This window comes from Callithrix jacchus, chromosome 3 (assembly GCF_049354715.1).
Source record: "Callithrix jacchus isolate 240 chromosome 3, calJac240_pri, whole genome shotgun sequence".
Classification (NCBI taxonomy): Eukaryota; Metazoa; Chordata; class Mammalia; order Primates; family Cebidae; genus Callithrix; species Callithrix jacchus.
In genome coordinates, this window is record NC_133504.1 from 8,224,035 (window position 1) to 8,250,255 (window position 26,221).

Consider the following 26,221-nt stretch of genomic DNA (forward strand, 5'->3'; position numbering starts at 1 on the left):
CCTTCATTTCAACCCTGGTGAATCTGAAATTATGTGCCTTGGCGTTGCTCTTCTTGAGGAGTATCTTTGTGGTGTTCTCTATATTCCTGGACTTGAATATTGGCCTGCCTTGCTAGGTTCAGGAAGTTCTCCTGGATAATATCCTGAAGAGTGTTTTCCAGCTTGGATTCATTCTCTCTGTCACATTCAGGTATACACCTATCAAACGTAGATTAGGTCTTTTCACATAATCCCATATTTCTTGGAGGCCTTGTTCACTTCTTTTCACTCTTTCTTCCCTAATCTTGCCTTCTCGTTTTATTTCATTGAGTTGATCTTCAATTTTTGATATCCTTTCTTCTGCTTGGTGGATTCAGCTGTGTATGCTTCACGAAGTTCTCATGTTGTGTTTTTCAACTCCATCAAGTCGTTTATATTCTTCTCTAAGCTGACTATTCTCATTAGCATTTAGTCCAACCTTTTTGCAAGGTTCTTAGTTTCTTTGCATTGGGATAGAACATGTTCTTTCAGCTCAGAGAAGTTTGTTATTACCCACCTTCTGAAGCCTGTTTCTGTCAATTCATCAGACTCTTTCTCCATCCAGCTTTGTTACCTTGCTGGTGAGGAGTTGTGATCCCTTGGAAAAGAGGCATTCTGGTTTTGTGTTTTCATCCTTTTTGCACTGGTTTCTTCCCATCTTTGTGGATGTATCTACCTGTGGTCTTTGTAGTTGGTGACTTTCAGATGGGGTCTCTGAGTGACGTCCTTTTTGTTGATGTTGTAGTTATTTCTTTCTGTTTCTTAGTTTTCCTTCTAACAGTCAGGCTCCTCTGCTGCAAGACTGCTGGAGGTCCATTCCAGAGCCTGCTTGCCTGGGGATCACCTGTGAGGGCTGCAGAACACTAAGGGTTGCTGCTCGTTTCTTCTTCTATTATCTTTATCCCCGAAGGCTACCTGCCAGATGTCAGCCTGAGCTCTCCTTTATGAGGTGTCTCTTTGGATATATGGGGGTTGGGGAGCTGATTGAGGAGACAGTCGGTCCCTTATAGGAGCTCAAGTGCTGTGCTGGGAGCTCTGTTGTTCCATTCAGAGCTGCTGGGCAGGTACATTTAAGTCTGCTGCAGTGGAACTCGTAACTGCCTCTTTTCCCTGGTGTTCTGTCCTGGCAATGTGGGGCTTTATTCATAAGTTCCTGACGTGCTGCTGCCTTTTTTCAGAGTTGCACTGCCCGGCGAGGAGGCAGTCTAATCACAATCTGCCAGCAGAGGCATTGCTGAGCTACCGTGGGCTCTGCCCAGCTGCTGTGTAAACTTCCTTGCAGTTTGGTTTACAGAAGTACAGTTAGGACTGCCTCTGTAATGGCGGTCTACCTCAGTAATAGTGGACTGCCTCCATAATGGCTGACTACCTCGGTAGTGGTGGATGCCCTTCCCCACACCGAGCTGGACCATCCCGAGTCCAGCTGCACTTGCTGCAAAACTTTCAATCCAGAGCATTTCAGATTGCTGGTCTTTGTGGGGGTGGGACCTGCCATGCCAAATCACCTGGCTCCCTGTTTCAGCCCCCTCTTTTTCAGTTGAATGGGCAGCTCTTACTCCCATGTGTTCCCTGAGTCAGTTGAAACGGCCACCCAGATTTGTGTGTGTTTTTGTGTGGAAACCCACGGCATCTCCAGAAAGAGCCATGCTGGAAACCAGTGGTGCTTTTCAGCCCAGGAATCTCCTGGTCTGTGGACAGTAAAAAGTCGTCTGGAAATGCAGTGATCACTCACCCTCTGCGTTGTTCTCGCTGGGAACTGCACTCCAGAGCTGTTCCTATTCAGTCATCTTGGATCTCCTGAATAAATTTTAATGTTTTACAATGGATGTGTATATTTTATGGTAGTAAATAATGAAACAGTCTAGTATCTACATATATTTTATGCATTTGTGCCATATCTTTTTCCTAATTTTTTTCAATGTTTGTAGTCTATGCAGTTCATGTAAGTTTTTTCAAACTGTGGAAAAACTCCCTGCCCCCGACCCAGGCAGTCACTCATCTACTTCCTGCCCCTACAGATTTGCCCTTTCTGAAACTGCATATAAATAAAATCATACAATTTGTGGTTTCTTATGTCTAGCTTCTATCATTTGGCATAATGTTTTCAAGATATATAATGTTATTATATAGCATGCATTAAGAATTCATTGCTTTTATTGCTGAATAGTATTCCATTGCACAGATACCACATTTTGTTTATCCATTTACCAGTTTACAGATATATGGATTGTTTCCACTTCTAGCTACTATCAATGATGTTGCTATAAATGTTTGAATCTCAGGTTAGCTTTTGAGAGGCGCAAAAAAAACACAAAACACTGGACTTCAAGTTTGGTGGCACTGGCCAGGTTTCAGCACATCACTTGGGCATGAGTTACAGGCACAATATACTACAAATACTAAACATCTAAATCCAGAGTATTTTGAATTTGAATGGGAATATTTTCCCATTCAAATTTGGAAATATTTTCCCATTCAAACATCTAAGAAGAAAGAAATGTCAGCTAGCACCAACAAGATACGCTCATGAATACAAGGAAACCATGAGGCAAGATGGCGAAGTGTAGAAGTACTACTTCACAGCTCAGAAGCAGGACATCTGCCTTGCAGATGCCTATGACACCAACTACTGAAAAATCTATCAGTAGAATCCCAGGAGAGGTCAAGGAGAAGCCCAGACATACAGGTAGTAAAAACATGCTTTCATATGTGCAATTCCCTCCACCTGGAACATCTTCTCTCCTTCTACTTTTCCACCATCCTGCCTCTTTTACAGTTTCACCTTAAACAGTTGTCTTCTTCTAAGATTCAATGTCCTTAAATATTAATTCAAACATCATCTTCTTGGGGAAGATATCATGTTCCCAAAGCTGTCACTATATAGTGACATTGTTAAGCTTTGGAAATATTTTCCCATTTAAATATTTCACACTGTTTCCATTTTTTAGTTGACTGTACTCTTCAGTTTACTGAGTTCCTAGTGGTTTTTTCATCTCTGTATGCCAAGCACATACATGGTACATAGCACTCAAGGTTTGCTAGAGAAAACAGTGAGTGATTTCCACACAGACGTTTCCTTAGAGGTCCAGATTTATCAGAGAACATCTCCCAGATCATTCTATAATAGGGTATCTAATGGTCATATCAAACAACTCATAAAAAACAACTCGTAATTTTCCCCGCATGACCACTTCCCCAGTCCCATTCCTCCTCCAAATGACCTCAGTTTGGAAAATGGCACCATCATCAAGCCAGATGCTCACAACACAACCAGGGAGGCAGTCATCCTTGATGCTTCCCTCCCCGTCAACATCCTGCAGGCTCACCCTCCAGAACACAGCCCCATTTACAACTTTTGCTCTCCACCGCCACCTCTCTAATCCAACCTATCAGCACCTCTTGCCTGGATAAACTTCCTAACTAGTTGTTACATTTGTACTCTCATCCTTCTATAACCCGTTCTCTACACAGCAGCTGGTGGTATTTTGAAAACAGTTTTTAAAATCTTACTTTTAATATAAGATTTTCATTAAAAAATACATGAACATACCCTCCTTGTAAAATATTAAAATACCACAGATAATGCTAGATCTCTTTGACTACCAGCTCCCATTCCAGTTCTCACACTCCTCTTTAACAGCAGTGTATGTTCTTCCAAACCTTTCTTTACATACAGCCTAGAAAATGCCACATACTGTGTGCATTGTTCTGAGGTTTACTTTTTTCATTCAAGAATTTATGAGACTTTTCATGTTGCTATCTCATTTTTTATATTTTATGTCACGGGAGCATCTTTTATAATAAGCTTAGACCACAGTTTAGCCTTTACAGTACAGTCTGGTACTGATGATGGACATTTTAATTGTGTCCAAAACAACACTGTACTGAATATCCTTAAATGAGCCCTAAGTTAGATACTGACAAGTATTTTACTCAGACACAGATTCATAAAGTTAACCTCCGAAGCACTGCCAGCTATGCAGCTTCTGCAGTAAGGGGACTTGGAGTCATGGTGCCTTAGCCTTACTTGTAGCTCTCAGTTCCACAGCCCCAAAGCCTGCTGCCTCTAAAGGGAGAGCTCAGCTAGATCAGACTGAGTCCTAGCTCCCATGCAGCAAGCTCGCTGGTCAACGAACAGGCACAGCTGCTGTCTGCGGAAAGTTAAAAGACCTAACTCAGCCTTAATAGCTTGTAAGGAAGTATCTGGTGCTTCAGTTCCATTCTCTGATTTTTACTTTTTAAGAGACACTGGGCAGCACAGCAAGACTTCAGGGACTTTAGGGTATTGTTCTGTTGCCCAGGCTGGAGTGCAGTGGCATAATCATAGCTCACTGCAGCCTCGAACTCCTGGGTTCAGGTGATCCTCCTGCTTCAGCTTCAGGAGTAAGCTAGGACTTATAGGAATATGCCACTATGCCTGACTACTTTTTTTTATTTTTTATTTTTTTGGTAGAAACAGGGTCTCACTGTGTTGCCCAGGCTGGTCTCAAACTCCTGGGCTCAAGTGATCCTCCCACATTGGCATCCCAAAGAGCTGAAATTACAGGCATGAGCCACTATGGCCCTGATTTTAACTTTTTTATAGTCTATAGCAAATGTTACATTTAGAGACAAAAATCAATGAATTTTACAATAAATTTCAAAATGTTCATAACGTGAACTTGGTGTTGTTTCAGTATATATCAACTCCTAATCTTGCCTGGATAAATGCAATTACAAAGTATGGGGCTGGGCGCGATGGCTCACACCTGTAATGCACTTTGGGGGGCCGAGGCAGGTGGATCATGAGGTCAAGAGATCGAGACCATCCTGGTCAACATGGTGAAACCCTGTCTGTACTAAAAATACAAAAAATTAGCTGGGCATGGTGGTGAGTACTTGTAATCCCAGCTACTCAGGAGGCTGAGGCAGGAGAATTGCCTGAACCCAGGAGGTGGAGGTTGTGGTGAGCCGAGATCGCGCCATTGCACTCCAGCCTGGGTAACAAGAGCGAAACACCGTCTAAAAAAAAAAAAAAAAAAGAAAGTATGTTGGTTTGGCCACATGAACATTGTGTTTCTGTGGGATTTAACTGAACAAATGTCCTAATGCTATAGTGATGTTGTTAGTAGGGCCTGGTCCTTAACTAGGAGATCGCTACATAATTGACCTAAATGGAGTTTCCCAGCCTTGACTCTCAGTGATCTTCCAGCGTCTCAAGGCGAAGAAGAAATTCAGTTAAGCACCGGCCTTCCAGAATGGGAAGATCATGGAGGCATCTGGGCAGATTACTACGCAATTAAAACAAGTCTAAGTGCTTCCCAAAAAGATGTTAAGAAGGTAAATGAGTCAGTCAATCTCGGTGCACCTGTAGCTTCTCAGGCCAGAGAAAAAAGCACATGCTGGAACATTTAACATTTCAAAGATGACTATTTATAGACATCCAAAAAATGTACACACATGTTCATAAATGTTACTCTGATATTTTTTCCTAACATCATCTAAGGCTTTTTAAACTTAGGTTCAATTTTTATTACAGTCTGTTTCTACAAAAATGTTCACCTTTTTATATATATTGTCTTTATTAAGAAGAAAAAAACATCCTTTCTTAATTATTTTTGAACCTTGTTAAACATCAAAGTAGCATAATAAACATTTAAAGCTTCTGACTAAAGGCCCTACAATTTTCTTCCTCGATTTCTTTGTATTAAATTGTTTTCTTTCTTTTTTTTCTTTTTTTTTTGAGATGGAGTTTTGCTGTTGTTACCCAGGCTGGAGTGCAATGGCACGATCTTGGCTCACCGCAACCTCCGCCTTCTGGGTTCAGGCAATTCTCCTGCCTCAGCCTCCCAAGTAGCTAGGACTACAGGCACGCGCCACCATGCCCAGCTAATTTTTGTATTTTTAGTAGAGACGGGGTTTCACCTTGTTGACCAGGATGGTCTCGATCTTTTGACCCCGTGATCCACCCGCCTTGGCCTCCCAAAGTGCTGGGATTATAGGCGTCAGCCACCACGCCCGGCCATATTAAATTGTTTTCTATTAAATTTACAAAGGTTCTATTTCTAGTTATTACCATAAATCGAATTTGACTCTTTTGTGTTAAGCATATATTTCACCAAGACCAATTTGAATTTTTTTCTAAACACACTTTTAGTGACCAAACAATTTCACAGATCATGCACAGTCCTCAGCCTTGAGAGTTTTGACTTACATGATATTTCACTTTACTCTCTAGTGATGATGTAATACGAGCTAGAAGGAGACACCTGTGGAAGTCACAAATTTACAGGTTGCTTATTACCACGGCAGAGCTGACTAATGCATGAGTCTATCTAAAGTAGTCACTGTCTGTCATGTCATGTAGTTTATTTCTTTAAAGCTATTATTATGTCTGAATGTATCTCCTTTATTGCTCTAGTCTTCCTTCCTACCTCCCCATGACTTATTTTGTCCACTACTTTATTCTTTAGGGGCTAGAACAACGGCTGGTGCTCATTCAACATGTGTTCAACGAACCTATCTTCCGGTGACCACCACATCTGTTGTGATGACCCTTTCAACTGCACACTAAGTCACTTGGGGAATGAAGCTTTTGCAAGCATTTGTTTTGCAGTATTGAAAAACTCCTCCATGAGGAGGGGACACAGCATTCTCCCCTGAGTGTGAAGCTGGCCCTTGTTGCTTGGCTGCAGCTGCCATCTGCCATTGATAATCATTCTTCTCTTCTCGTGGGAGAGTAAGAAGGAGAGGACACAGTCTGAGTGGTTCAAAAAAATAAAAAAGAACAAAAATAAAAATAAAAGGTCCAGGCATGAAAGCTCATGGCTGTAATCCTAGCACTTTGATAGGCCAAGGCAGGTGGGTCACCTGAGATCAGGAGTTCAAGATGACCCTGACCAACATGGTAGAATCCTGTCTCTACTAAAAATACAAAAATTAGCCAGTGTGGTGACAGGCACCTATAATCCCAGATACTCAGGAAGTTGAGGCAGGAGAATCACTGGAACCTGGGAGGCGGAGGCTGCAGTGAGCAGAGATAGCACCATTGCACTCCAGCCTGAGTGACAGAGTGAGACTCCATCTCAAAAAGATAAATGAATAAAAATTTTAAAAAAATTTTTAAACTACTCATCCTGGCCCTGAGTACAACTAAAAGAGAAACTGAAAGAACCACAGATTTTTTAAAGTTCCAGGGCTGGAATTTCAAGAATCAAATAACAGAAAACTAAGAAATGTTCCTAAGCAGCTTAAAGAATGGCACTAACATGCCACAAATCAATCCCATACCTAGTCTTTGCTTTGCTATTTAAACATACAACTAAACTTTAATAACTTACATGGAGACTTTCTTCGGTGGTATTTCCTTGTGCTCTCTAGCCTCTAATTTCCTCTGGCATAGCACCAGATCCTCCAAGCACTAAAAATTAGACATATGGAATGTGAGGAATGTTTGATAACTATACTAACTTCAGAGATCAGCCCTTAGTCATAAACAAAAATGCATGCCCTTTGAGCTTAGACTCAAATTCAATTCGAAGCAAACATAAGTCATAAGGCCGAATGCTGGCAAAGTATGCAAGGTGAAGTGGGGTGGGCTGGAAAAACTCTAAATATAGTGCCTCATCACAGTGAAGACAAATACTGCTTTTTTATTTTAATTGAATGTGAAAAGCACAGCTTGGCTAAGTTTTAGATCAGCAGCACCTGGGTTAGAAAAACAAACCATTAAAAAACAATATTTGTTCTGTTTCCCAGTACTTTCACTAATATCTCCTTATCAGGGCCTCATCTTTATTTATCTTTTTCTATAGGTGCTAGTTCTGTTGAAGATTAATTTAAAAAAAAAAAAAAAACAAGTACAAAAAACAAATGCTTTGAGAAACTGTTGTAGTACAAAAGAGAAATAACAACCACTTGCAGCATGTTTACCACCATGGGATCACAACTTTTCAGGGAAAAAAGTTACAAAAGAATTTTTGAGGCCAACCACAGTGGCTCACACCTGTAACCCCAGGACTTTGGGAGGCTGATATGAGAAGATCGTTGGAGCTCAGGACTTTGAGACTGGCCTGAGCAACATGGCAAAACCCCATTCTAAAAAAAATAAACAAGTGGTAGGTGGTGTGTGTGTGTGTGGTTCCAGCTACTTGGGAGATTGAGGTGGGAGGATCACCTGAGCCTAGGAGGTGAAGGCTACAGTGAGCCAACATCACACCACTGCACTCCAGCCTGGGCAATAGAGACCCTGTCTCAAAAACAATAAATAAATAAATAAATAAGAAATTTTGAAACCACATAATTTATGCTAGCTGTTAGATGATGTTAGATATGCTAGATGTTAAATGATGTTATGGAACTATTTTTTTAAATTTCCACAGGTATGATAATTACAGTCCTGTAAGAGAATATTTTTGTTCCTGGGAAATGTATGCTGAAGTATTTAAGAGTGAAGGATCATAATATCTGTACCTTACCTTCAAATGTTACATACAACAGGAGAGAAAATATAGACATAAATATGTATATTTATTTATATAAATATAGACATAATATATCTTACATATACCAGATATACTTGGAGAATATTACACACACACACACACACACACACAGAAAGAGTACAGAGAGAGAGAGAGAGAGAGAGAGAGAGAGAGAGAGAGAGAAAGAGGAGGAGATAAAGAAAACTGGCAAAAAGTTGTTAATTGTCAGATCTAAGAGCTGGATATATATATAATGGTGTCCATTCTACTGTTTTCATTTTTTCTTAAGCTGGGAGGATAAAATTCATTATTAAAGAACTACTAGTAAACACTATAGATTTAATATATGTGCTTACTACCTTCATTCCCTCTAGAAAATAGCAGAAAGGGGATTTTTAAAAAGGCATAAATACAAAAGGACAATGGGAAGGTCAGCAGATGAGAATAAAATTTGGGACAGTGGGAAGCAAATAGCAGTGTAAGTGATTCAGCAGACGTGAAAAACAGAAAGCCTAGGTCAGTAACAGAGAAAGCCCAGAAACAGAGCAATTCATACCGCAAAAGCCTGAAATGGCTCAGAAATTCCAGCACCAAGGACTTCAGACAGAGGGTGTGACCATGAAGGGTCGCCAGAAGTCTGCTGGAAGCAGACCCCCACCTGCCTTTGCCCAACCTGGGCAGAAACAGAAGGTTTATTCTCTAAAAAGACTTAATCAGATAGGCTGTGGATTTCCAGGCAGCTGGGACTGCTGAAAGGACTGCCTTATTAAAAACAGGGAGAGTAAGGGAGTGTGCACACACTGAACAGCAAGCATCCCAAGCCCCACTTCCATTACTCCACTTGTAGAACACAGGAGCTGGGCTTACATTTGTCAGGCCAGAAAATTGGAGGGTTTTTCCTTGGAAAACTAGCCAAACCAAGAGAAGAGATCCACTGACATTAACATCTGGGAGTGCCTTAACAGAAATGCTGAGCCAGATCACTGGCATATGACTACACTACTCACTAGTAGAGAGCTTCCAAACAGCTTTTTGTGCCTCATTCTTAAATATGACTGACAGCTGTCTCAGTAAGGACAGGCTAGATAATGCTGCAATAAAGAACAATACCAAAGTCTCAGTGGTTAAACACGAACATTTATTTCCCATTCAAGCCAAGTCCAAAGTGGCTCTGGATGAATCCCCAGTCAGCTGGCCCCCACAGCGGGGAGCATTCCGGACTGCATCTTGGGTGCGTGGCATCTGCAATCTCAACACAAGCGTCAATCACCCAGGTAGGGCAGACGAGCACATCACTTCCGTTTGCAATCCACTGGCCAGAACAAGTCACATGGAGGCAGGGAAGTTAATCCTTTCTCCTGTGTCTGGAAGGAGTGAAGAACCAGAATGGCTGGTATTACTTATCTCTAATGCAAAAGCTAAGAATACTAGTCCCCTAAAATGAAAGCAGAAACTAAAACAACACGGAAAAAATAAAACTGAAGAATTCATTTCTTCAGAGATATTGAAGAAAACTTCAATTAGCATCTTCAGAGAGACAGAAGAGGCTACCATCAAAATAGAAATATGTGGCCAGGCACTGTGGCTCACGCATGCAATCCTAACACTTTGGGAGGCCAAGGCAGGAAGATCGTTTAAGCCTGAGAGTTTGAGACCAGCCTGGGCAACATAACAAGACCCTACCTCCACAGAAAAACAAAGAAATTTAAAATTTAGCCAGGCATGGCAGAGCATGCTTGTGGTCCCAGCTACTCAAGAGGATGAAAAGGGAGGATCACTTGAGCCTCAGGGGTCAAGGCTGCAGTAAGCTGTGATTGCACCACTGCACTCCAGCCTGGGTAACAGACCAAGACACCGTGGGAAGGGGAAGGAAAAGGGGAAGGGAGGAGGGGAGAGAGAGAAGGGAAAAGGGGGAAGGGATAAGGGGGAAGGGGGAAGGGATAAGGGGGAAGGGGGAAGGGAGAAGGAGGAAGGAGGAAGGGGGAAGGGAGGGGAGGGAAGAGGGAGGCAAGGGGAGGGAGGGGGAGCTGGGATGGGGAGGGAAGAGGGAGGGGAGAGGAGAGAGAGGGGAAGGGGAGATAAATAAATACATAAATGTTTGGAACAAAGAATTTTAAAGCTCTTGGAAATGAACAATACATTGGCAGAAAGCAACCCATCTGTTGACAAATTAAAAGATCAAGTTTAAAAATTTTCCCAAAGAATGAGACAAAAGGGAAAGTGAACAACCAGTCTAGGTGGTCTAATATCTGACTTGCATGAGTTCCAAGGAAGAGAGAACAAAGTAAATACAAAGAGGAAAGTATTATCAAAGTACTAGTGCAAGAAAATTTCCCTGAACTGAATCTGAATGACACTGGTTTCTTGATTATATATGACCCACCTAGCACTATGGTTACAAAAGGCCTACATCAGCACCGAACCTTGTGAGATTTTGGAACATGGGGGCGAAAATAAAACCTAAAAACTTCAGAGAGAAATCAGGTCACAAAAACAGAAAGAAACAAATAATAACAACAACAAAACAAGAAACATAAAGGTATCAAACTTCTCAAACACAACATTGGAAGCTACAAGTCAGTAGAGCAATACCATCAAATTTTTACTCCAAATTACTTCCAACCTGGAATTATACCCCTAGCTAAAATATCAATCACATATGAGAGCAGAATAATGGCATCTGAGGAGATGCAAAGCCTCATCGAATCTTTGCTCCCTTTCTAATGCAACTCCATCGAAACAGAATAAACCAAGAAAACTGAAAGACACGATATACAGAAAAAGGGCTCAACACAGGAAAATGACAAATGAGATGTGCAAAATTATAGTAAATGGAGACCATCTAATGACAGCATGCAGCAGTTACAGTGATGAACCAGGACAAACTGGAGATTAAGAACAGAAGGTGCAGGAGGTTTCAAACCGATAAGAATACCCAGTGTGTATGAATGTACTGAAAGGAGATTTATAATTCTGGCAGCAAATTGGCAATAGAAATACAGAGAAGTAAGCCAATGGAAAAAAGAGATGATTATTAACTACAGAGAAAACAAAAGAAAATGCAATCATAGTACACCAGAAAGGTCACCATGAATAATATTTACATAGTCATAAAAATGTAAACATAGACTACTGATTTCTTTACAAGGTGATAGGAAACACCAAGAGGATGAGGGGAGGGAAGCGCATGTGCACGAGGAAGACACGGTAAGAAAGCTCAGTCCTCAACCAGGGCGGGAAGTCAGTTCTCAAAATCCAAAGCTGAAAAGTCAAGATAGATAGATAACATTATTTAAAAACACAGCCGAAAATACCAAAAGAAACTTTTAAATATGTAAATGTGGTCGACTCTAGAGAGAGTGAATCAGATGTAGGAGAGAGTAGTGGGTCACAGGGCACCTGTCTTGCTTTGGGAACCTAGTTGAGTGTTTGTTAATCATTTACAGATATAACTTTGATTAAATAGTTTTAAAATCTCCCATTGTTTCCAATTTTAATTTTAAAAGTCAAAAAACTTTCCCTAGCATGTTTATTTACTGATTTCAAATTTACCTCTAAAGAAATCTCATAAAAAATTTTAGTTACATTTACTCAGAGATTATGTAAAGTATATTTCAGTACTCTAAAATATAGAATATTAAAAATATAAAGATATTACCAATATAGACTTTTAGTATAACTAAACTCTAGTGAATCTTAAATCAAATTTAAAAACATAAATATTATACCTTGTTCTTCTACCTTTCATTTGGAAATCCTTGTTACAGTCAATACATTGTTAAAAGACACCTAATAATATATATGAAAATATTCTGTACAGAGTTAAAGCACAACATAAATGCTTTCATTTTTATTTTTTAATCTTTGACCCTGCTCTCAATGAGGCTACAGTCTAATTGGAAAGATAAGGCGCATGCAGAAATGTTTATAACCTAAGGCAGTTTGTGTTAAGAACCCTGTAAACAGTACAAAGAAGAAATGAAGGCCGTTGATTAGAAAAGCTGCCATATGGTTCCATCTGAAATAATGGATGTCACTGTAAGCTTTTACCAGTTATCTTCTCTCTTCAATTTATAAAGTGGAAAACCAAACTGATTTGAAGAAATTACTTTATTTAAATGTCATAATAGGAGACTGAGTCAGGAGGATCACTTGAGGCCAAGAGTTCAAGACCATCTTAGGAAACATAGCAAGACTCTTTCTCTATTAAAAAAAAATTAATTAATTAGCTTGTGTAGTCCCAGCTATTCAGGAGGCTGAGGCAGGAGGGTCACCTGAGGAGTTCAAGGTTACGGTGAGCTATGATTGTGCTACTGCACTCCAGTCTGGCTGGCAGAGCGAGACACTGTCACTTTTTAAAAATATAAGTAAATAAATAAATAAATAACATGATAACCATTTATTTCTCTTCCCTGTTATTTCTACCATGCTCTCAATAAATAGTTCAAAAATCAATAGAAATGCAAAATCACGTCACAAACGTGCATCTCAGCACCCAGGCTCCGCGGGTTTCACCTCAGGACTTTTACCTCGCTCCGTGCCAACCCTTTGCAATACAAGTTCCCAAACCTGCTCTCCTCAAAAGGGCTCTTCTCTTTACCCCACCCACTGCCCACATACTCCACAGGCATCCTAATGACTCACTCCAGGACTTAAGTGCTAGAAAGTTTGTCCAAGGAAGCCCCTCAAACTGCTGTGAGGTGTCTGAAGAGTATGTTCGTGCACGGCGATGGAACGTTTTAGTTTATATGCTTAAAGCCTTAGCTGGTCCCCCACTGTGACTCTAGGTGTCTGCCTCCTGAATCTGTTTTAAGACAAATAATGGATCAAGCATGACCCACTATTTCCTACAGTGGAAATCAATCTCTAGCCAAGGGCACAGAAACTATTTATCTAATGCTTGTGTCTTTTTAAGTGAATAAACATCTGGAATACTAATCCTCTCAGCATTATTTCTGCTACAGCTTTCTGTCCACTTTTTCCAACAAACCAACTATCCTTAAGTAACTTGAAAACCTACTTTCTGGTTAAGTGACAGGACCTTGAGTAGATGGTGCTGTAGGACCAACTCAGGATTGCAGCTCCCAGTGAAACCGCAGATGGTGAGTGGATGCCGCATTCCCAGACGGATCTTTATTGCCCACAGACCAGGAGATTCCCCGGTGTAGGAACCCCATGGGCCACCAGCACAGCTGTTTGGACCGGCGCAGCTGTTTGGGCCAGGGCCACAGCGCAGCGGCACTCCGTACAAAATACACTGGTTTGGTTGCCCTGTTAAACTGGCAATTGGAGATTTCAGAAGGCAGATTAGCACATTCATCTGATTAAACGGGACTTAAACAGAAAGCCAGGCCAGGAGATTCCCGGGCAGCAACGTGCTTCCAGCTGGCGCAGCGGGTCACTGCACGGGAAATCACACAGATCCCAGTGCCCTTTCAGCAGGTAACTGGAACACCTGGGAGAGTGTCAACCGTTCAACTTAAAAAAAAAAAGCGGGGGGGCTCTGAGGCGGAGAGCCAGGTGATCAGGCTCAGCAGGTCCCACCTCCACAAAAACAAACAAAACAGCAATTGGAAACGCTCGGGGTTGAGAGTTTCACAGCAAACACAGCTGAACCCAGGACAGTGCAGCTCAGTATGGGAGGGGCGTCCACCATTACCGAGGCACTCGACCCCTACGGAGGTACACTGCCATTGCTGATGCAGCCTGCCGTTGCCAAGGCAACCCGCCATAACAGAGAGAGTTCACCACTACAGAGGTGGGCCATCATAACCACGGCAGCTCTAACCACACCCATACAAACAGGACTACAGGGAATTACACATGGCAGCAGGGCAGAGCCCACAGCAGCAGGGCAGAGCCCATGGCAGCTTAGCATAGCCACTACAGGCAGGCAGTGATTAGACTGCCTCGTTGCTGGGCAGGACAGTGCAACGGATACTCATAAATAAAGCCCTAATTCCCCGGGTCAGATCACCTGAGGAAAAAAAAGGGGGCTTTATGAGTTCTGCTGCAGCAGACTTAAATGTACCTTCCTAGCAGCCCTGAATGAACAATAAAGCTCACAGCTCAGCACTTGAGCTCCTATAAAGTACAGACTGTCTCCTCAAGTATAAAGTACAGACAGTCTCCTCAAACAGCTCCCTGACCCCTGTATATCCAAAGAGTCACCTCACAAAGGACTGATCAGACTGACATTTGGCGGGCATCATTCAGGGACAAAGATAGCAGCAGAAGAAACTGGTAGCAACCCTCATGGTTCTGCAGCTGCTACAGGTGTACCCCAGGCAAGCAGGGCCTGGAGTGGACCTCAGTAGTCCTACAGCAGAGGGGCCAGACTGTTAGAAGAAAAAATAAGAAACAGAAATACTTCATCATCAACAATCTGGATGACCACTCAGAGACCCAATCGGAAAATCAGCAACTACTCAGACGACAGGTGGACAAGAAGAGCAACCCCAATCCACAAAGATGGGAAGAAACCAGCGCAAAAAGGAGAAAAACACCCAAAACCAGAACACCTCATCTCCTACAAGGGACCACAACTCCTCACCAGCAAGGGAACAAAGCTGGATGGAGAATGACTGTGATGAAATGATGGAATCAGACTTCAGAAGGTGGGTAATGAGAAACTTCCGTGAGCTAAAAGAACATGTTCTAACTCAATGCAAAGAAATGAAGAACCTTGAAAAAAGAATTGAGGAAATGAAAACAAGAATGGATACCTTAGAGAGGAATATGAGTGAATTGAAGAAGCTGAAAAACACAACACAAGAACTTCAAGAAGCATGCACAAGTTTCAACAGCCAAATTGACCAAGCAGAAGAAAGGATATCAGAAGTCGAAGATCAACTCAATGAAATAAAATGAGAAGCCAGGATTAGAGAAAAAAGCGCAAAAAGGGATGAAGAAAGTCTCCAAAAAATGCGGGACTAGGTGAAGAGACCTAATCTACGTTTGATAGTGTACCTGAATGTGACGAAGAGAATGAATCCAAGCTGAAAAATACTCTTCAGGATATTATCCAGAAAAATTTCCCCAACCTAGCAAGGCAGGCCAATATTCAAGTCCAGGAAATAAAGAGAACACCACAAAGATATTCCGCAAGAAGAGCAACCCCAAGGCACATAATCGTCAGATTCACCAGGGTTGAAATGAAGAAGAAAATGCTAAGGGCAGCCAGAGAGAAAGGTCGGGTCACCCACAAAGGGAAGCCCATCAGACTCACAGCAGATCTCTCGGCAGAAACCCTACAAGCCAGAAGAGGGTGGGGGTCAATATTCAACATCCTTAAAGAAAAGAAATTCCAACCCAGAATTTCATATCCAGCCAAACTGAGCTTCAAAAGTGAAGGAAAAATAAAATCCTTTGCGAACAAGCAAGTACTCAGAGATTTTGTCACCACTAGGCCTGCTTTACAAGAGCTCCTGAAAGAGGCACTAAACATAGAAAGGAACAACCAGTACAGCCATTCCAAAAACATACCAAATGCTAAAGAGCATCAACAAAATGAAGAATCTGCATCAACTAATGGGCAAAACAGCCAGCTAGCATCAAAATGGCAGTACCAAATTCACACATAACAATATTAACCCTAAATGTAAATGGGCTAAATGCACCAATCAAAAGACACAGACTGGAAAATTGGATAAAAAGCCAAAACCCATCAGTGTGCTGTATACAGGAAACCCATCTCACATGCAAGGATACACAAAGGCTCAAAATAAAGGGATGGAGGAAGATTTACCAAGCAAATGGAAAGCAACAAAAAGCAGAAGTTGTAATTCTCGTCTCTGATAAAATAGACTTTAAAGCAACAAAGATCAAAAGAGACAAAGAAGGACATTACATAATGGTAAAAGGATCGATACAACAAGAGCTAACGATCCTAAATATATATGGACCCAATACAGGAGCACCCAGATATATAAGGCAAGTTCTTAACGACTTACAAAGAGACTTAGACTCCCACACAATAATAGCGGGAGACTTTAACACTCCACTGTCAATATTATACAGATCAACCAGACAGAAAATTAACAAGGATATCCAGGACTTGAACTCAGACCTGGAACAAGCAAACCTGATAGACATTTACAGAACTCTCCACCCCAAATCCACAGACTATACAATATTCTCAGCAGCACATCAAACCTACTCTAAAATTGACCACATAATTGGAAGTAAAGCACTCCTTAGCAAATGCAAAACAACTGAAATCATAACAGACTCTCAGATCATAGTGCAATCAAGTTAGAACTCAGAATTCAGAAACTAACTCAGAACCGCACAGCTTCATGGAAACTGAACAACTGGCTCTTGAATGTTGACTGGATAAACAATGAAATGAAGGCAGAAATAAAGAAGTTCTTCGAAACCAACGAGAACGAAGACACAACATACCAGAATCTCTGGGACACATTTAAAGCAGTCTTTCTAGAGGAAAATAAATAGCAATAAGTGCCCACATGAGAAGAGTGGAGAGATCCAAAATTGACATCCTATCATCAAAATTGAAAGAGCTAGAGGAGCAAGATCAAAAAAACTCAAAACCTAGCAGAAGACAAGAAATAACTAAGATCAGAGCAGAACTGAAGGAGATAGAGACACGAAAAACCCTTCAAAAAATCAATAAATCCAAGAGCTGGTTTTCTGAAAAGATCAGCAAAATAGACATACCACTAGCCAGATTGATAAAAAAGAAAAGAGAGAATAACCAAATAGATGCAATAAAAAAACGATAAAGGGGAAATCACCACAGATTCCACAGAAATTGAAACCATCATCAGAGAATATTACAAACAACTCTATGCACATAAACTAGTAAACCTGGAAGAAATGGATAAATTCGTGGACACTTGTGTCCTCCCAAGCCTAAACCAGGAAAAAGCCCAAACTATGAATAGACTAATAACAAGGTCTGAAGTTGAGGCAGCAATTAAGAGCCTACCTACCACACAAAAAAAGCCCAGGTCCAGATGGGTTCACAGCTGAATTCTACCAGACACACAAAGAGGAACTGTTACCATTCCTTCTGAAACTATTCCAAATAATCCAAAAAGAAGGAATCCTTCCCAAATCATTTTATGAGACCAACATCATCCTGATACCAAAACCCGGCAGAGACTCAACAAGAAAAGAAAACTTCAGGCCAATATCCATGATGAACATAGATGCAAAAATCTTCAATAAAATACTGGCAAGCCAATTGCAACAGCACATCAAAAAGCTTATCCACCATGATCAAGTAGGATTCATCCTGGGGATGCAAGGCTGCTTCAACATACGCAAGTCTATAAACGTAGTTCACCACATCAACAGAACCACATGATTATCTCAATCGACGCAGAGGCCTTTGACAAAATTCAACAGCCCTTTATGCTAAAAACCCTCAATAAACTCAGTATTGATGGAACGTATCTCAAAATAATAAAAGCTATTTACAACAAACCTATAGCCAATATCATACTGAATGGACAAAAAGTGGAAGCATTCCCTTTGAAATCTGGCACTAGACAAGGATGCCCTCTCTCACCACTCCTATTCAATATAGTACTGGAAGTTCTAGCCAGAGCAATCAGGCAAGAAAAAGAAATAAAGGGTATACAAATAGGAAAGGAGGAAGCCAAATTGTGTCTATTTACAGACGACATGATAGTATACCTAGAAGACCCCATTGCCTCAGCCCAAAAACTCCTGAAACTGATAAGCAACTTCAGCAAAGTCTCAGGACATAAAATCAATGTGCAAAAATCACAAGCATTCCTATACACCAATAACAGACTTAAAGAGAGCCAAATCAAGAACGAACTGCCATTCACAATTGCTACAAAGAGAATAAAATACCTAGGAATACAACTTACAAGGAACGTAAGGGACCTCTTCAAGGAAAACTACAAACCACTGCTCAACGAAATAAGAGAGGACACAAACAGATGGAGAAACATTCCATGTTCATGGTTAGGAAGAATCAATATCGTGAAAATGGCCATACTGCCCAAAGTAATTTACAGACTCAACTCTATCCCCATCAAGCTACCATTGACTTTCTTCACAGAACTGGAAAAATCCACCTTGAACTTCATATGGAACCAAAAGAGAGCCTGCATAGCCAAGTCAATTCTAAGCAAAAAGAACACAGTGGGAGGCATCACACTACCAGACTTCAAACTATACTACAAGGCTACAGTAATCAAAACAGCATGGTGCTGGTACCAAAACAGAGATATAGACCAATGGAATAGAACAGAGGCATCGGAGGCAACACAACATATCTACTACCATACAATCTTTGATAAACCTGACAAAAACAAGCAATGGGGAAAGGATTCCATGTTTAATAAATGGTGTTGGGGAAACTGGCTAGCCATGTGCAGAAAGCAGAAACTGGACCCCTTCCTGACACCTTACACTAAAATTAACTCCAGATGGATTAAAGACTTAAACATAAGACCGGGCACCATAAAAACCCTAGAAGAAAATCTAAGCAAAACCATTCAGGACATAGGAGTAGGCAAGGACTTCATGACCAAAACACCAAAAGCATTGGCAACAAAAGCCAAAATAGACAAATGGGACCTAATCAAACTCCACAGCTTCTGCACAGCAAAAGAAACAGTCACTAGATTGAATCGGCAACCAACAGAATGGGAAAACATTTTTGCAGTTTACCCATCTGGCAAAGGGCTGATATCCACTCAAACAGATTTACAAGAAAAAAACAAACAAGCCCATTCAAAATGGGCAAAGGATATGAACAGACACTTTACAAAAGAAGACATACATGAGGTTAACAAACATATGAAAAAATACTCATCATCCCTGGTCATCAGAGAAATGCAAATCAAAACTACATTGAGATACCATCTCATGCCAGTTAGAATGGCAGTCATTAAAAAATCCGGAGACAACAGATGCTGGAGAGGATGTGGAGAAATAGGAACACTTTTACACTACTGGTGGGAATGTAAATTAGTTCAGCCATTGTGGAAGACAGTGTGGTGATTCCTCAAAGACCTAGAAATAGAAATTCCATTTGACCCAGCAATCCTATTACTGGGTATATAGCCAAAGGACTATAAATCGTTCTACTATAAGGACACATGCACACGAATGTTCATTGCAGCACTGTTTACAATAGCAAAGACCTGGAACCAACCCAAATGCACATCAATGATAGAGTGGACTGGAAAAATGTGGCACATATACACCATGGAATATTATGCAGCAATCAAAAACGATGAGTTTGTGTCCTTTGTAGGGACACGGATGAATCTGGAGAACATCATTCTCAGCAAACTGACACAAGAACAGAAAATGAAATACCGCATATTCTCACTTACAGGTGGGTGATGAACAATGAGAACACATGGACACAGGGAGGGGAGCACTACACACTGGGGTCCATTGGGGGAAATAGGGGAGGGACAGTGGGGGGGGGAACTGGGGAGGGATAGCCTGAGGAGAAATGTCAGATGTGGGTGAAGGGGAGGAAGACAGCAAATCACACTGCCACGTGTGTACCTAATGCAACTATCTTGCATGTTCTGCACATGTACCCCAAAATCTAAAGTGCAATTTAAAAAAAAAGAAAGAAAGGCTAAGTGACACTGCTTCACAGAACACACAACAGGACAATAAAGAAACACTGAACTTAAAAAAAAAAAAAAGAAAGAAAGAAAACCTACTTTCCAAATAAAAGCATCCTTTGAATCATACTGTTTTTTTGAAGTTCAAATTAGTATCCATGAGAAAGTATGGATTTAGCATGGCAGCTTTTCTACTTAGGTAAATGTCTACCTGATTGCTTATATTAAATAAGCTAGAAATCGGTTTTTCAAAAGTGTTCCTGCAATGAACATAATTTTACATATTTATTTGATAACGTAATTATTAGAAATGTGGTAATTCACTGGTTTGAGAGGAACTTGTAGTACTTTATTTAGTATTTCTTTATGCACAGTAAAATTTCCAAAATTACTTGCTTCCTTTAACATAATTACTATATTATATCAACAAATTAGGTTTATATGCATAAAGGTATTCACCCTACTATTTGAGTATACCATGGGCATTCCAAAATCATATTTTTTTAATAGGGTTTCTCTGATGGCCACTCAAAAATATGATTAAAAAACCATGCCAGGCGCAGTGGCTCACCCATGCAATCCCAGCGCTTTAGGATGCTATTGCAGAAGGATCACTTGAGGCTAGGAGTTCAAGAATACTCTGGACAACATAGTGAGACTCCACCTCTATGAAGAAAAAAAAATTTTTTTTAAACTTTGAGTCCGTGTTACAGCTCTTTTAGAATTCGTCTAGCAGGTTTTCCAGTCTTCTATAAATGCGTAAAAAATACATAAAGCATACTTGTCAGTCCTTCCTCAACTCTTAACAGCTATAGAGCAACACATAAAATTTCAAGAGCATCAATAATGATTAAGTATAATTAAAAGTTTCATGGGCCAAAGATTTGTAACCTTATACTTAACTGAACAATTTTGTTGATTTTACAACTTCTTGATGTTTTTAAAATAGGCACATAAATTTTATAGGCCGGGCGTGGTGGCTCATGCCTGTAATCCCAGCACTTTGGGAGGCCAAGGCGGGCAGATCACCTGAGGTCAGGAGTTTGAAACCAGCCTGACCAACATGGTGAAACCCCATCTCTACGAAAAATACAAAATTAGCTAGGTGTCATGGCGCATGCCTGTAACCCCAGCTACTCAAGAGGCTGAGGCAGGAGAATTGCTTGAACCTGGGAGGCGGAAGTTGCAGTGAGCTGAGATCATGCCACTGCACTCCAGCCTGGGCAACAAGAGCAAAACTCCGTCTCAAAAAATAATAATACTATATGCCATAAAATAATGACATTTCATATTTAAAGACAGTTTTTAAAAACTCTTGTATTCGCATGCCATAATTTAAAGCCCTATTTCACTGTATGAGAAGGGTATCTGTTGTTCTCATTTTTCATTTTTATCCTTAACAATTTCTACCATTGACAGTGCACACAATGGCAATGACACCCAGGGAAGGAATGATTAGCTCCAGCATAACTAAGTCAAGATACAGACATTGATGTGACCCCCAGCAAAAGAAATCATGGAGTCTCCAAAATAAAGCTCTTTATTAGACAAAGCTCTAAAGTTAAATACCCACTGCACAAGAAATCAGGGCGCCTAGGTTCTAACCCCATCTCTACAGATAACGTGCTGGGGCATCGCTGACATTTAATAATCTCTCTGATTGCCAGTGTTCTTCTTCTACAAAACGATTATGTTTGACTCAAAGATCCAAAGTCAATTCATGCTCTAAAACTTAATGATGTTTTTAGGTTTTGTGATACTTCACTGTACACTGTAGTAATTCCTATCTTATTTTCCCACTAATTTAGAAAAATATCTAAATGATCTTTAATTGGCAATGGCTCATAAAAAATTTGTTTTAAATCCATAACCCAAAAAAGCCCTTTTGTATATCTGGCAGTAGATACAAGGATCTTTCTAAGTCTTAAAAAAAAAAAAAAAGTAACAAGTTTCCATGGCCAACTACATAAAATCAAGGTATCTAGTCTGGCGTTCAGGATACTCAAAAATTTGACCTCAACTCACCTCCCAACCTTCTTTCCAATGATTTCCCTTTCCTGTTCCCAAAGCTACAGTCAAACTAAATATGTTTCTTCTAAGTGCATCAAAGTGTTCCATCACCCATGTTTTTTGTTTATGCCATTTATCTTTACCCAGACTGTTCTCTATCTCCATTAAGCCAAGTCTTACCCGATTCTCAAAGCTTGGGAGACCGTATAATTTATCATCCAAACTGAAACAATTTGGACCATTAAGATGTTAATTGGAGGGGACATCAGGACATCCAGAGTAAACTAGGGCGGGCCCAAGCAGATTGGGAGATATGATAGCTCTACTCAAAGCCTGACTCAAATGCACATCTATCAGATATAACCTCTCCCTCCCCTAAATCTCTGCCAGACTTACACTTGTATTCCTTTTCACTTATCATTTCTGCATTTATTTGAGCTATGTGTATAAAAGGCTTTATACTCCCTAATCTGAGTCATCATTATCCCCACAATGTCTAGCATACAGTAGGTTCTCAATAAATGTCTGATGGATGAATGGTTTCCTAGGTATGTCTAACTCCAATATATAAAATTAGTTTCTCTCGAATCAGTGCATGCCTTTTAAAAATCACCACCAGAGTTCACATAGAAAAGAACCACACTCTGTGGCTGTAAGAAAGGTCTGTCTTCCTCAGAGATGTCCCATGTTCACAAACCATGGTGGTTTGTCCTGATTGATGGGAAACTTCCATGGTGCAAATGACAAATTCACATACAACATCATACAGGCTGGGACAGAAACCATATTGCCCAACCATTTGGTGCTTTGGTAACAACTACATGTCTAAGCTCTGGTGCAAGATTTACAGAGCTCTGTGGTTCTAATTTATGAAGAGATAGTTAATGAAGAGCACTGTTTCAACTTAGAATCTGAGCTTTAGATCTCAGGACACAGAGCTGAGAGATTACCTTTTTATCCAACAAGGTTTTGACTACCCTGGATCCTAAAGGATTTGATCTTACCTTCCTTATGATATTGACTACCTTCTAGTTATATATTCTAGACATCTGAGAGTCCAGGGCTACAATCACTGATCTTCGTATACTCCAGAGTACACAGAATAACACACATCATACATACTCAACAAATACTGGTTGAATTAATTTTAAAAACAACCGAGTAAATGACTTGAGATTGTTCACCAACTGAAATAAGATTTCCCATGGCCCTGCTGAAGCATGTTTCAAATATATACGAACTTAGGCCTGCTTCATTTATGTATTCCAACTCATTTATATGCAAAAAAATCCTGTGAGATAAATATAATGAGGCTCCACTTTACAAAACACTATGGTTCATAAAAGTGAAGAGCACTGTCCAGAATAATCAGCTAAGTGACAGCCAGTTCTAAAATTGAGACATTCTGCCCCCGCAGAAGCACTGCAATGAACCTGACAGATACAGCATTTATATAAAGAAAATATTTACAAGTTTGATGGCTATTCTCATCCCTGAATGCCACAGGCTACAGCAATTACCCAAAGGCCTTACTGAATTCTATCACTTTCCCTGAAATCAAGGAAGAAAAGAAAGAAAAGCTTTTATTAGCTGTGTCTTTCAGCCACTAGTACATATAAACCTGGCTACGTCTGGGAAAGGAAGTAACATAAATGAGAGAAAAAAAGAATTTTTAACTTCCCATTACTAATACAAGATCTCAATTTACTAAATTCCTTTTCACTTACCATTCCTGCATGTATTTGAGCTATGTGTATGAAAGGCTTTATTCTCCCTAACTAATCTGAGTCATTATTATCTATTTAGTAGATACTAAAAGTATTATATCAGTGTAGCACTCTTCATCACAAACACACAATAAAATACTGCTAGATAAATGTACTGAGTTATTTTGGGGATTCCATAAATGAGATACTTATCATCTGGAATGTCTACACCAAGACAGACTCCTTTACGACAACAGAAAGTCTTATGAATTAAACAAAAGCATTTTTTAAAAAATTAAACACAGTTATTTTTTGTCCAAGTGTATTTCATCACACCACATTCAAATTCCACAATATAAGATTTGGATGAAAAAGCAAAAGTTGCATTTGGTGCCAGTTTTTAAGGTTCTTTGATTACCTATATCATTTATACATTCTTTGTAACAGTAATTAAGCCTCAACGGGCTTCAGTCCTATTTGCTATGAGTTTGAAGGCATGAGAAGTATGTAGCATTTATATAACAGGAAGTATCTAAAAGCATTCTGCTGAGATTTCCTTCCCCCACACCCCCTTCCACACCCATTCCTTAAACTGCCTTCAAAAGGCCTGCTGTGTTCTCTAAAAATTAAACATTAGTTACTAAAAGAAACAGTGTACCTATTCCTCAGTTCATCTCCACTACAGTTGTATTCAGCCTGGCTTAAATAGCTTCTCAAGCCTAGCACCTGACTCTTAATGCCCAAATATTTTAATGTCACACAGGCCAAAGATGCTTTTCTGTTGTTATCAGGGTTGAATTCAGGAGGAAAGAAGGCTTCCCAACTCAGCTTTCTATTCTCCACACACCAAACCCTAGTCAAGAGGCCCTTCAAAAGCCCTGACATGAATGTGTCCCTGATACCACAAGTCAGAAGAGGCCATTGTACCTCCTCTACCCTCTCTAACTCCTTACTCCCCGTCCTGCCCTCACATCAACTTTGTCCAACCACAGTTTGAATTCCCAGGCATATACTCAGTAAATACAAGACTCTGACACAAATGGAATGTGAAACACACAGACTGAGTAATGTTTGTGTTATGCTAGAAGTAATTACTGTTAATGCAGCTCTTAAGTGAGCCTAACATTTACTATCAGTTATTAGTACCTCTGCAGCAGTACTTATGACTATTGTTATTAATAGTTATCAATACCTCTGGTTTACTAAATGCCTAAAAATGTGCCCTTTCTACAGCATACCATTGGTCATAAAAAATCCTTATGGTAACCAGAATGCGGATGTCACTTAACTGGAGGCTGCCACATGCAATTGGCACCCAGCCAACAATAATTTGCCCAGCCTCTTGAAAACATGTGTCCATGTCCCCAGAAGTCAAACACTGCCCAAGAATACCCAGGGCTGGGCTCCACCAAGGAGCATCCTCATAACAGGTGAGTCAAGTAAGCCTAAACCCAATCCGTTTCAGGATCCATACTTACAAGAAAGGACTTACTTCTTTGCTGCTGGTTCCAAAGCCAATCATATCACAGGGTTTTTCTCCAACAGTGTAAATTGTCTAAAGAGCTTCCCAAACTATTTTTAGTTTTTTTTTTTTAAAAAAGGTAAGAATTCCATAATTCTAACTTTCTCTGTCTTTTGAAGATCAACTCCTAATCTCTTTTTTCTGTGCCACTACTTTAAAATACACACACACACACACACACACACACCCCATATCACATGATGCTGGGGACACTGACCTATGTTAAGTCATAACATTTTCCAAGTAAAATTTCAGGGAGCTTAAGATCATGCAATCTTACTTAATGAAATTAGAGCAGAAGGTGAATCTCTTATATGGACCTTCTTAATTGCTGTTCACAGAAATTATTTTGTCCAAAGTACAAGAGAGAATTTTAACTTCAGTTCCATTTTCTCATTATCCTCAAAAACTCTAATAGTACCATTTTGTTAAATTGACTCAATCCCAACTGAATAGAGTAATTCAGGAACTTGACTCAATTGGCCATAGGAACACTAATTTCATTTTATCTAAAATTAATATAACCTGGAACATTAAAACTAGCCACTCCCATTAATCTTGCCACCTTATTTGATGATTCAATTCTATCTATAATTATGTTATACAATTATAAGGCACCCAACAGCTAGATCACAAATCACTTTTGTATTATGACCTAGAAAATACCCACCATCTCTCCACAAAATTGAAACGTCTAAGTTAATTTTGATAATTTTTAGCACCATCCACATACAGTAACACAATCAAGACAAAAAGGGTATTTCCAAAGTAATTTAGCAATGACCTATAATATGGGTCAAGTCAAACAGCCAAAATGAAAAATAAAGGAATTAGAGACAGATCCTAACTGACACTGAGGTTATGCCCCAAACGCTTATTTGTAGTCAGCCATTTCACACTCAGGTTATTCATTTT

The 26,221-nt window shown here is 40.1% G+C and overlaps 1 protein-coding gene, 1 non-coding gene and 1 pseudogene across 7 annotated transcripts in view; 2 read left to right on the plus strand and 1 right to left on the minus strand.

Moving 5' to 3' along the window:
* Window positions 1–26,221, minus strand: part of WWC2 (WW and C2 domain containing 2) — a 227,066-nt gene that overhangs the window by 141,940 nt on the left and 58,905 nt on the right. The window lies entirely within an intron of this gene.
* LOC118152427 (small nucleolar RNA U3) lies at window positions 6,587–6,766 on the plus strand (annotated as a pseudogene).
* LOC118152580 (U7 small nuclear RNA) lies at window positions 20,771–20,831 on the plus strand. Its single transcript, XR_004741325.1, has one exon. It is a non-coding gene; the product is annotated as a U7 small nuclear RNA (small nuclear RNA).